The sequence below is a fragment of the Pleurodeles waltl genome, chromosome 7, assembly GCF_031143425.1.
Source record: "Pleurodeles waltl isolate 20211129_DDA chromosome 7, aPleWal1.hap1.20221129, whole genome shotgun sequence".
Classification (NCBI taxonomy): Eukaryota; Metazoa; Chordata; class Amphibia; order Caudata; family Salamandridae; genus Pleurodeles; species Pleurodeles waltl.
This window is the reverse complement of record NC_090446.1, coordinates 948248605-948261135: the sequence shown is the minus strand read 5'-3', so window position 1 is coordinate 948261135 and position 12531 is coordinate 948248605. Positions and strand designations below refer to the sequence as shown.

Here is a 12531-nt window from a genome sequence, read left to right as displayed (position 1 = left end):
TCTAGTTTCCTAGGTTCTGGGGTGCCCCTAAATACTGAATTTAGGGGTGTGTTTAGGTCTGGGAGGGCAATAGTCAATGACTACTGTCCTTGAGGGTGGCTACACCCTCTTAGTGCCTCCTCCCTGTGGGGAGGGGAGCACATCGCTAATCCTATTGGGGGAATCCTCCAAACTCAAGATGGAGGATTTCTCAAGGCAGGGGTCACCTCAGCTCAGGACACCTTAGGGGCTGTCCTTACTGGTGGGTGACTCCTCCTTGTTTTTCTCATTATCTTCTCCAGCCTTGCCGCCAAAAGTGGTTGCAGTGGCGGGCATCTCCACTAGCTGGGATGCCCTGGGGCGCTGTAACAAAAGGGGACAGGTGTTACAGTTCCTGCAGGGAGAGGTGAGAAGCACCTCCACCCAGTACAGGCTTTGTTCCTGGCCACAGAGTGACAAAGGCACTCTCCCCAGGTGTGGCAGGCTGGCAGAATCTGGTCAGCCTACACTGGGAGTCGGGTATGTTTTCAGGGGGCATCTCTAAGATGCCCTCTGAGTGTATTTTACAATAAATTGTACACTGGCATCAGTGTGCATTTATTGTGCTGAGAAGTTTCATACCAAACTTCCCAGTTTTCAGTGCAGCCATTATGGTACTGTGGAGTTTGTGTTTGACAAACTCCCAGAGCATATACTCTCATGGCTACCCTGCACCTAAAATGTCTAAGGTTTTGCTTAGACACTGTAGGGGCATAGTGCTCATGCACATATGCCCTTACCTGTGGTATAGTGCACCCTGCCTTAGGGCTGTAAGGACTGCTAGAGGGGTGACTTACCTATGCCACAGGTAGTGTGAGGTTGGCATGACACTCTGAGGGGAGTGCCATGTCGACTTAGTCATTTTCTCCCCACCAGCACACACAAGCTGAGAGGCAGCGTGCATGGGCTGAGTGAGGTGTCCCTAGGGTGGCATAAGACATGCTGCAGCCCTTAGAGACCTTCCCTGGCATCAGGGCCCTTGGTACCAGGGGTAACAGTTAGAAGGGACTTAACTGGATGCCAGGTTTGTGCCAATTGTGGAGACAAAGGTACAGTTTATGAAAAGAACACTGGTGCTTGGGCCTGGTTAGCAGAGTCCCAGCACACTTTCAGCATCAGCAAAGGCAAAACGTCAGGGGGTAACCATGCCAAGGAGGCATTTCCTTACAATTGCTATACAGTATTTTAGTATTTGTGTTGCTATAATAAAGTACCTTTATTTTTTTTAACACTGTGTGGTTCTTTGTGTGACTGTAGTCGAATTGCATATGTTTTGCATGTCTCCCAGATAAATCTTGGCTGCTCATCCACAGCTACCTCTAAAGATCCCTGGCTTTCTAGACACCGTCTACACCTCACTAATAGGGGATACCTTGACCTGGTATAAGTTGATAACACCATAGGTTCTCACCACACATCAGGCCAGCTTCCAACAACCATCTCCATTAATAAAGACCTTGTCAACGACTGCTCCGTCACGGCAATTTCACCATCGACTCACATGCCACCATCGACAACACTGTCGACCACATCTTCGACGACATCACCGACGACAATAAAAATTGTTAAAACATTTGTGAAGTCTGGTCTTTCATATTCCACCAATATATCTCTCTAATTCGAAGCTGTGGGAGGCTGGCCTGGCTTATAGTGGGTACTTGGTGGTACTTACACCTTGTGCCAGGTCCAGTTATCCCTTATTAGTAGATTAGTAGTGTTCTAGCAGCTTAGGCTGATAGAGGTAGCTATAGCAGAGCAGCTTAGACTGAATTAGGAGACCTGCAAAGCTCCTACTATACCACTTATATCATATATTACTATATCGTAGGAATCACAATACTCAGTTACTAAAAATAAAGGTACTTTATTTCAGTGACAATGTGTCAGAAATATCTCAGAGGATATACTCCCTTAGGAGGTAAGTAAAATAAATAAAATATACACACAAATCAAAATCAGGTAAGTAAACAGTTAGAAAAGTAGTGCAAACACTGTAGAATACAATAGGATGCAATAGGCCTAGGGGCGACACAAACCATATACTAAGAAAGTGGAATGCTAACCACGAATGGACCCCTAGGCTAGTGTAGTGTGTAGAGGGTCGCTGGGAGTGTGAGAAAACACTAAGGGTGTCCAAGATACCCCAACCCAAGACCCTGAAAAGTAGGAGTAAAGTACCACTATTTCCCCAGAAACACACTAAACTAGTGATAGAGGATTCTGCAAAGACCACAACAGACTGCAAAGCACTGAAGACGGATTCCTGGACCTGAGGACCTGCAAAGGAAGGGGACCAAGTCCAAGAGTCGTAAAAGTGTCCGGGGGGGGCAGGAGCCCACTAAACCCCGGATGAAGGTGCAAAATGGCTGCCTCCAGCTAGAAGAAGCTGAAGATTCTGCAACAATGGAAGGTGCTAGGAACTTCTCCTTCGTGCAGAAGATGTCCCACGGAGTGCTGGAGGATGCAGAATTGTTTCTTTGGAGAAAGACCGCAAACAAGCCTTACTAGCTTCAAAGGTCGCGGTTGAAGAAAAAGGGTGCTGCCCGGGCCCAGGAAGGACCAGGATGTTGCCACTTGGGAGAGGAGACAGAGGGGGCCCTCAGCAACACAGAGAGCCCTTGTACAAGAAGGCAGCATCCACAGAAGTCCTTGAACATGGGTTCAAAAAGACTGAGCACGGCGGTCATCTCAACACTGCAAAAGAGGGTCCCACGAAGCCGGAGGTCAACTCAGCGAGTTGAGCAATGCAGGACGGAGTACTGGGTACCTGGGCTAGGCTGTACACGAAGGATTCCTTGCGAAAGTGCACAGAAACCCTAGCAGGTGCAGGTCACGCGATGCACAGGATTACTGTCTGGAGAGGGGAGGTAAGGACAGTTGGACAACTGGACAGTCTGGGTCACTTGGGTCCACCACCTGTGTTCCAGGGGCCACGCTCGTCAGGATGAGAGGGGTCCCAGGGTACCGGTAATGCTGAAGTTTGGTGCCTGCTGGAGCAGGGGGAAGATTCTGTCAACTCGCAGGAGATTTCTTTGTGGCTTCCAGTGCAGGGTGAAGGAAGACGGCCCTCAGAGCATGCACCACCAGGTGTGATCTGTCTGAAAAATAAAGTGAGTACCAAACAGGTATGGTCTCAACTTTTTCAGTGCCCAGATCACAGCAAAGACCTCCCTCTCTGTGGCAGACTAACATTTTTATCTAGGTGTCAACCTCCTGCTGGTAAAACCAACAGGTTGATCCTGGCCCTCAGTGTTAAGCTGTGATAGAGCTGCCCCCACCCCTAATTCAGAAGCATCATTCTGGACTATGAATTTCTTGGAGTAACAAGGGCTTTTTATGACAGGTACAGAGCACATGGCCTGTTTTAGGTCATCAAAAGCCTTTTGACAGCTAGCTGTCCACAATACCTGTTTAGGCATCTTTTTGCTGGTGAGGTTATTAAGAGGGGCTGCAATGGAGCCATAGTTCTTAATGAACCTCCTATAGTACCCTGTGAGGCCTAGGAAGGCTCTCACTTGGGTATGAGTTGTAGGGGGAGACCATACCATAATGGTTTGAATCTTCCCCTGTGGTAGTGCAATCTGTTCCCCACCTACCAGGTGGCCCAGATAAGCCACTTTCCCCTGCCCTATCTGGCACTTTGAAGCCTTGATAGTGAGGCCTGCCTTTTGCAGGGCCTCCAAAACTTTCCATCGGTGGACCAGGTGATCATCCCAGGTGACGCTAAAGACAGCTATATCAACTACATATGCTGCACTAAAGGCTTCCAACCCTTGCAGGACTGTATTCACCAACCTCTGAAAAGAGGTAGGTGCATTTTTCAGACCAATGGGCATAACAATGAACTGTTAGTGCCGTCCAATGGTTGAAAATGCAGTTTTAGGTTTAGCATCTTCTGACAACTTAATCTGCCAATACCCTGCAGTTAAGTCAAACGTGCTTAGATACTTGGCTGAAGCCAGTGTATCTATGAGCTCATCTGCCCTGGGCATAGGGTGAGCATCAGTTTTGTTTACTTGATTGAGACCTCTATAGTCAACACAATTTTACCATCTTTACTATGAGGTTTGGGGACAAGCACCACTGGGCTAGCCCATGGGCTTTCAGAAGGTTCAGTCACTCCCAGATCTAACATTTTCTGTACCTCTTGTTTTCTGCAATCCCTGACATGGTCAGGCTGCCTATAATCTTACTTTTGACAGGCAAACTGTCTCCAGTGTCGATTGTGTGCTCACACCAGGTAGTTTTACCTGGGATCAGTGAGAAGAGGTCAGAAAACTGATCTAAGAGATTTATGCAGTTGTCCAGAAGGCCTGAAAACTCAGGATCCCTCTCCATCAACAGGTAAAAAGGGTATCACAGTATCCCCTAACCACCCTACCATTCAGGATACCATTCCTGTGGTGGGAGAAACCTCTCCTGGGGTGGCACCTGTTCCAAGGGAATCATCAGCTGCCAAAGCTGGACTCCCTGAGGTGGAAGTACCTCTCTGTGGGATAACTAACATTGGTGAGAAAAAGAGCACCATTTTAGTTAACATGGAGCATCCCTCCAACCCTCCCAGAGAAACTTTAGTGCAGAAACCCTGCACTGCCTCACAACACTTAGGACAGCATCACTGGCCTAGTGTGGAGCTCATAGGACAGCAGCCCTGCCGTGCTCCAACTCAAGAGAAACAGCATCCCTGTTCTCTCTTCCAGCCATATGGACAAAGTTTTTGCCCAGCTATGGCTTTTCTGAGACAGCATCCCTGTCTGGCATTTCCATCACTACAAATAGGTTCAGTGGACAATTCCCACTGCTCTAAACTAAAACTTACTGATAGAAACTCTGAAAATACATCTTCACATTGTTGCTTAGCTAAAAAACTTCAAACAGGGTGGTTTACATCCCCACAGGGAAGTAACCATGTAGTGGATGATAAAGGGAGTAACCAGTCTATTGCAGAGCTACTCTCTACTTATCACCACTTAGACAATAAAGTCTCAACTGGCCAAGGTTAGCCTTATTGTCCTTCGTTTGGGGGGGGGGGGGTTGTGTGAGAAAGTAGCCTCTTTCTAGCCTTGTTACCCCCACTTTGGGCCTGTTTGTGAGTGTATGTCAGGGTGTTTTCACTGTCTCACTGGTATCCTGCTTGCCAGGGCCCAGTGCTCATAGTGAAAACCCTATGTTTTCAGTATGTTTGTTATGTGTCACTGGGTCCCTGCTAGTCAGGACCCCAGTGCTCATAAGTTTGTGGCCTATATGTATGTGTTCCCTGTGTGGTGCCTAACTGTCTCACTGAGGCTCTGCTAACCAGAACCTCAGTGGTTATGCTCTCTCATTTCTTTCCAAATTGTCACTAACAGGCTAGTGACCATTTTTACCAATTTACATTGGCTTACTGGAACACCCTTATAATTCCCTAGTATATGGTACTGAGGTACCCAGGGTATTGGGGTTCCAGGAGATCCCTATGGGCTGCAGCATTTCTTTTGCCACCCATAGGGAGCTCTGACAATTCTTACACAGGCCTGCCACTGCAGCCTGAGTGAAATAACGTCCACGTTATTTCACAGCCATTTTACACTGCACTTAAGTAACTTATAAGTCACCTATATGTCTAACCTTTACCTGGTAAAGCTTAGGTGCAAAGTTACTTAGTGTGAGGGCACCCTGGCACTAGCCAAGGTGCCCCCACATTGTTCAGAGCCAATTCCCTGAACTTTGTGAGTGCGGGGACACCATTACACGCGTGCACTACATATAGGTCACTACCTATATGTAGCTTCACAATGGTAACTCCGAATATGGCCATGTAACATGTCTATGATCATGGAATTGCCCCCTCTATGCCATCCTGGCATAGTTGGCACAATCCCATGATCCCAGTGGTCTGTAGCACAGACCCTGGTACTGCCAAACTGCCCTTCCTGGGGTTTCACTGCAGCTGCTGCTGCTGCCAACCCCTCAGACAGGCATCTGCCCTCCTGGGGTCCAGCCAGGCCTGGCCCAGGATGGCAGAACAAAGAACTTCCTCTGAGAGAGGGTGTGACACCCTCTCCCTTTGGAAAATGGTGTGAAGGCAGGGGAGGAGTAGCCTCCCCCAGCCTCTGGAAATGCTTTGTTGGGCACAGATATGCCCAATTCTGCATAAGCCAGTCTACACCGGTTCAGGGGACCCCTTAGCCCTGCTCTGGCGCGAAACTGGACAAAGGAAAGGGGAGTGACCACTCCCCTGACCTGCACCTCCCCTGGGAGGTGTCCAGAGCTCCTCCAGTGTGCTCCAGACCTCTGCCATCTTGGAAACAGAGGTGCTGCTGGCACACTGGACTGCTCTGAGTGGCCAGTGCCACCAGGTGACGTCAGAGACTCCTTGTGATAGGCTCCTTCAGGTGTTGCTAGCCTATCCTCTCTCCTAAGTAGCCAAACCCTCTTTTCTGGCTATTTAGGGTCTCTGTCTCTGGGGAAACTTTAGATAACGAATGCAAGAGCTCATCCGAGTTCCTCTGCATCTCTCTCTTCACCTTCTGATAAGGAATCGACTGCTGACCGCGCTGGAAGCCTGCAAACCTGCAACATAGTAGCAAAGACGACTACTGCAACTCTGTAACGCTGATCCTGCCGCCTTCTCGACTGTTTTCCTGCTTGTGCATGCTGTGGGGGTAGTCTGCCTCCTCTCTGCACCAGAAGCTCCGAAGAAATCTCCCGTGGGTCGACGGAATCTTCCCCCTGCAACCGCAGGCACCAAAAAGCTGCATTACCGGTCCCTTGGGTCTCCTCTCAGCACGACGAGCGAGGTCCCTCGAATCCAGCGACTCTGTCCAAGTGACCCCCACAGTCCAGTGACTCTTCAGTCCAAGTTTGGTGGAGGTAAGTCCTTGCCTCACCTCGCTGGGCTGCATTGCTGGGAACCGCGACTTTGCAGCTACTCCGGCCCCTATGCACTTCCGGCGGAAATCCTTTGTGCACAGCCAAGCCTGGGTCCACGGCACTCTAACCTGCATTGCACGACTTTCTAAGTTGGTCTCCGGCGACGTGGGACTCCTTTGTGCAACTTCGGCGAGCACCGTTTCACGCATCCTCGGAGTGCCTGTTTCTGGCACTTCCCTGGGTGCTACCGGCTTCAGAGAGGGCTCTTTGTCTTGCTCGACGTCCCCTCTCTCTGCTGGTCCAATTTGCCACCTCCTGGGCCTCAGCAGCGTCCAAAAACGCTAACCGCACGATTTGCAGCTAGCAAGGCTTGTTGGCGTTCTTTCGGCGGGAAAACACTTCTGCACGACTCTCCACGGCGAGAGGGATCCGTCCACCAAAGGGGAAGTCTCTAGCCCTTTTCGTTCCTGCAGAAACCTCAGCTTCTTCTGTCCAGTAGAAGCTTCTTTGCACCCGCAGCTGGCATTTCCTGGGCATCTGCCCATCTCCGACTTGCTTGTGACTTTTGGACTTGGTCCCCTTGTTCCACAGGTACCCTAGATTGGAAATGCACAGTTGTTGCATTGCTGGTTTGTGTCCTTCCTGCATTATTCCTCTAACACGACTTCTTTGTCCTTAGGGGAACTTTAGTGCACTTTGCACTCACTTTTCAGGGTCTTGGGGAGGGTTATTTTTCTAACTCTCACTATTTTCTAATAGTCCCAGCGACCCTCTACAAGGTCACATAGGTTTGGGGTCCATTCGTGGTTCGCATTCCACTTTTGGAGTATATGGTTTGTGTTGCCCCTATCCCTATGTTTCCCCATTGCATCCTATAGTAACTATACATTGTTTGCACTGTTTTCTAAGACTATACTGCATATTTTTGCTATTGTGTATATATATCTCGTGTATATTTCCTATCCTCTCACTGAGGGTACACTCTAAGATACTTTGGCATATTGTCATAAAAATAAAGTACCTTTATTTTTAGTATAACTGTGTATTGTGTTTTCTTATGATATTGTGCATATGATACTAAGTGGTACTGTAGTAGCTTCACACGTCTCCTAGTTCAGCCTAAGCTGCTCTGCTAAGCTACCATTATCTATCAGCCTAAGCTGCTAGACACCCTATACACTAATAAGGGATAACTGGGCCTGGTGCAAGGTGCAAGTACCCCTTGGTACTCACTACAAGCCAGTCCAGCCTCCTACATTGGTGGCAGCGGTGGGATAAGTGCTTTGAGACTACTTACCACTCTTGTCATTGTACTTTTCATAAGAGAAAAATATACAAAACAAGGTCAGTGTATATACACATAGCCAAAAAGTTTTGCATTTCCTCTTTTCACTCTTTTCTAAGTGCTGAAAAGTACTTCTAACTTTCTAAAAAGTTCTAAAAAGTTAAAAAAGTTTTTTTTCTCTGTCTTTCTAAAAGCTCTGACAAACTTTTTATCTTTTACTATCACTTTAACTCTCTCTAAAAATGTCTGGCACAGGCCAAAATGTTGATCTGTCCAAACTTGCATATGATCACCTTAGCTGGAAAGGAGCAAGGAATCTCTGCATAGAGAGAGGTTTGAGTGTAGGGAAGAATCCTTCCTTAGAACTGTTAATTAACATGCTTAGAGTACAGGATAAGGCCATAAGTGCCCAATCTGGTGAAAAAGTAGCTAATGGTTCTCAATCTGATCCAGGGACTCCCCCAGGAAAAGATTCAGGAAAGAAACTTCCTAGCCTGCCCATTACTAGACAGTCTAGCATAGTTGGTAATGATGATGAGCCACACCATATAAATAGTGTTGTCTCACATCATAGCAAAAGCATTTATTCTCACCATACTGGTAGTGATGTTTCTATTAGCCAAGCTGTTAGGGTGGCTTCTGTAAGGGACAGGTCTCCTTCTGTCCATTCTCACCATACTTCTGTTTCAAGACATGTCCCTCCCACCCACCCTGATGACAGATTGTTAGAAAGGGAGCTCAATAGATTGAGAGTGGAACAAACCAGACGGAAGCTCAAGAAGCAACAGCTGGATTTGGATAGACAGTCTTTAGAATTAGAGAAGGAAAGACAGAAGTTGGGTTTAGAAACCCATGGTGGCAGCAGCAGTATTCCCCATAGTCATCCTGTAAAAGAGCATGATTCCAGGAATCTGCATAAGATAGTTCCCCCTTATAAGGAGGGGGATGACATTAACAAGTGGTTTGCTGCACTTGAGAGGGCCTGTGTTGTACAGGATGTCCCTCAAAGGCAGTGGGCTGCTATCCTATGGCTATCATTTAGTGGAAAGGGTAGGGATAGGCTCCTTACTGTGAAAGAAAATGATGCTAATAATTTCCAAGTTCTTAAGAATGCACTCCTGGATGGTTATGGCTTAACCACTGAACAGTACAGGATAAAGTTCAGAGAGACCAAAAAGGAGTCTTCACAAGACTGGGTTGATTTCATTGACCATTCAGTGAAGGCCTTGGAGGGGTGGTTACATGGCAGTAAAGTTACTGATTATGACAGCCTGTATAACTTGATCCTGAGAGAGCATATTCTTAATAATTGTGTGTCTGATTTGTTGCACCAGTACTTGGTGGACTCTGATCTGACCTCTCCCCAAGAATTGGGAAAGAAGGCAGACAAATGGGTCAGAACAAGGGTGAACAGAAAAGTTCATACAGGGGGTGACAAAGATGGCAATAAGAAGAAAGATGGTGAAAAATCTCAAGATAAGCATGGGGATAAGGGTAAAACCAAAGATCCCACTTCAAATCTTAAACACTCTTCAGAGGGTGGGGATAAAACAAATTCTTCCTCTTCTTCCCAATCTGCACACATTAAAAAGCCTTGGTGCTTTGTGTGTAAAAACAGAGGCCATAGGCCAGGGGATAGGTCCTGTCCAGGTAAACCCCCTGAGCCTACCACCACTAATACATCAAGCTCTAGTGCCCCTAGCAGTAGTGGTACTAGTGGTGGGACTGCTGGCAACAGTCAAGTTAAGGGTGTAGTTGGGTTCACTTTTGGGTCCATAGTAGAAACTGGGGTAGTCAGTCCCAAGACAGTTTCTGTCACACCTAGTGGCATTGGCCTTGCCACACTGGCTGCTTGTCCCCTTACAATGGATAAGTACAGGCAGACAGTTTCAATAAATGGTGTTGAGGCCTTGGCCTACAGGGACACAGGTGCCAGTATCACTTTGGTGACTGAAAACCTAGTGCATCCTGATCAACACATCATTGGACAACAGTATAAGATTATTGATGTCCATAACTCCACTAAGTTTCTCCCCTTAGCTATAATTCAGTTTAGTTGGGGTGGAGTTACTGGCCCTAAGCAGGTGGTGGTATCACCTAGCTTACCTGTAGACTGTCTCTTAGGTAATGACCTAGAGGCCTCAGGTTGGGCTGATGTAGAGTTTTATGCCCATGCAGCCATGCTGGGCATCCCAGAGGAATTGTTCCCTCTCATTTCTACTGAAATGAAAAAGCAAAGGAGAGAAGGCCTGAAAACTCAGGATCCCTCTCCATCAACAGGTAAAAAGGGTATCACAGTATCCCCTAACCACCCTACCATTCAGGATACCATTCCTGTGGTGGGAGAAACCTCTCCTGGGGTGGCACCTGTTCCAAGGGAATCATCAGCTGGCATAGCTGGACTCCCTGAGGTAGAAGTACCTCTCTGTGGGATAACTAACATTGGTGACAAAAAGAGCACCATTTTAGTTAACATGGAGCATCCCTCCAACCCTCCCAGAGAAACTTTAGTGCAGAAACCCTGCACTGCCTCACAACACTTAGGACAGCATCCCTGCCCTAGTGTGGAGCTCATAGGACAGCATCCCTGCCCTGCTCCAACTCAAGAGAAACAGCATCCCTGTTCTCTCTTCCAGCCAAATGGACAAAGTTTTTGCCCAGCTATGGCTTTACTGAGACAGCATCCCTGTCTGGCATTTCCATCATTACAAATAGGTTCAGTGGATAATTCCCACTGCTCTAAACTAAAACTTACTGATAGAAACTCTGAAAATACATCTTCACACTGTTGGTTAGCTAAAAAACTTCAAACAGGGTGGTTTACATCCCCACAGGGAAGTAACCATATAGTGGATGATAAAGGGAGTAACCAGTCTATTGCAGAGCTACTCTCTACTTATCACCACTTAGACAATAAAGTCTCAACTGGCCAAGGTTAGCCTTATTGTCCTTCGTTTGGGGGGGGGGGTTGTGTGAGAAAGTAGCCTCTTTCTAGCCTTGTTACCCCCACTTTGGGCCTGTTTGTGAGTGTATGTCACGGTGTTTTCACTGTCTCACTGGTATCCTGCTTGCCAGGGCCCAGTGCTCATAGTGAAAACCCTATGTTTTCAGTAAGTTTGTTATGTGTCACTGGGTCCCTGCTAGTCAGGACCCCAGTGCTCATAAATTTGTTGGCTATATGTATGTGTTCCCTGTGTGGTGCCTAACTGTCTCACTGAGGCTCTGCTAACCAGAACCTCAGTGGTTATGCTCTCTCATTTCTTTCCAAATTGTCACTAACAGGCTAGTGACCATTTTTACCAATTTACATTGGGTTACTGGAACACCCTTATAATTCCCTAGTATATGGTACTGAGGTACCCAGGGTATTGGGGTTCCAGGAGATCCCTATGGGCTGCAGCATTTCTTTTGCCACCCATAGGGAGCTCTGACAATTCTTACACAGGCCTGCCACTGCAGCCTGAGTGAAATAACGTCCACGTTATTTCACAGCCATTTTACACTGCACTTAAGTAACTTATAAGTCACCTATATGTCTAACCTTTACCTGGTAAAGGTTAGGTGCAAAGTTACTTAGTGTGAGGGCACCCTGGCACTAGCCAAGGTGCCCCCACATTGTTCAGAGCCAATTCCCTGAACTTTGTGAGTGCGGGGACACCATTACACGCGTGCACTACATATAGGTCACTACCTATATGTAGCTTCACAATGGTAACTCCGAATATGGCCATGTAACATGTCTATGATCATGGAATTGCCCCCTCTATGCCATCCTGGCATAGTTGGCACAATCCCATGATCCCAGTGGTCTGTAGCACAGACCCTGGTACTGCCAAACTGCCCTTCCTGGGGTTTCACTGCAGCTGCTGCTGTTGCCAACCCCTCAGAAAGGCATCTGCCCTCCTGGGGTCCAGCCAGGCCTGGCCCAGGATGGCAGAACAAAGAACTTCCTCTGAGAGAGGGTGTGACACCCTCTCCCTTTGGAAAATGGTGTGAAGGCAGGGGAGGAGTAGCCTCCCCCAGCCTCTGGAAATGCTTTGTTGGGCACAGATGTGCCCAATTCTGCATAAGCCAGTCTACACCGGTTCAGGGGACCCCCTTAGCCCTGCTCTGGCGCGAAACTGGACAAAGGAAAGGGGAGTGACCACTCCCCTGACCTGCACCTCCCCTGGGAGGTGTCCAGAGCTCCTCCAGTGTGCTCCAGACCTCTGCCATCTTGGAAACAGAGGTGCTGCTGGCACACTAGACTGCTCTGAGTGGCCAGTGCCACCAGGTGACGTCAGAGACTCCTTGTGATAGGCTCCTTCAGGTGTTGCTAGCCTATCCTCTCTCCTAAGTAGCCAAACCCTTTTCTGGCTATTTAGGGTCTCTGTCTC

At 47.9% G+C, this 12531-nt stretch overlaps 1 protein-coding gene across 1 annotated transcript in view; it reads left to right on the top strand.

The window, feature by feature from the left end:
- DNAH17 (dynein axonemal heavy chain 17) overlaps positions 1–12531 on the top strand; it is a 7556186-nt gene that overhangs the window by 4060095 nt on the left and 3483560 nt on the right. The gene's annotated exons all lie outside the window — the stretch shown is intronic.